This window comes from Dermacentor variabilis, unplaced genomic scaffold (genome assembly GCF_050947875.1).
Source record: "Dermacentor variabilis isolate Ectoservices unplaced genomic scaffold, ASM5094787v1 scaffold_12, whole genome shotgun sequence".
Classification (NCBI taxonomy): Eukaryota; Metazoa; Arthropoda; class Arachnida; order Ixodida; family Ixodidae; genus Dermacentor; species Dermacentor variabilis.
The window spans coordinates 28,759,358-28,759,995 of record NW_027460280.1 but is presented as its reverse complement, the minus strand read 5'-3'; positions in this window follow the sequence as shown (position 1 = coordinate 28,759,995).

Genomic DNA, 638 nt, shown 5'->3' with positions numbered 1-638 from the left:
AGTGCTACGGAACAGCATTTGGATGACGAAGAGGCGAGCAGTTTGAAGACAACGACGACGATTGGAAGCTAGCGCGGGCTATTGCCTCTTGGGCAAGTGCGGCGTATTTCCTTGTAAATATACTTGTATATAGCTTTTCGTCTGCGTCTTCCAGCGTAACAATATTTACAGGCATATTTGCTTAAAGGGGTCCTGAAGCACTTTTACAGCGAAGGTTTCTTTGGTAGTATGCCAGGAATGCTTGTAACTGCCTGGCGCCTCAAGTGCAGAGCGCATACAGCGCAACGCGATCACATAAGTGTCCGACGTCTGGCCTCTCTCGAGCACAGCAGACACTACTCACGAAAAAAAAAATATCTCAAGCATCAACGTGTTAATCACGCCAAGCAACGCGTTCGCATGGAAGAGTTTATGGCCAAACGTTTGGTAAAAATAGGAGTGGTGTTGAGACCAAACCACCCGAAATCCACAAGAAAGTGAACTACACAACGAAAAGCTCGAATATCTCTGAGGTATTGTTCTGAGAATTGTAGTGGTAGAAATACACACAATTATTTTGAACATGATAGCTAACTTGATGAAAAGAGCGCTACGAAGACGCGGACTAAAAGAACAACATGTACGACGGACAAGGCGCC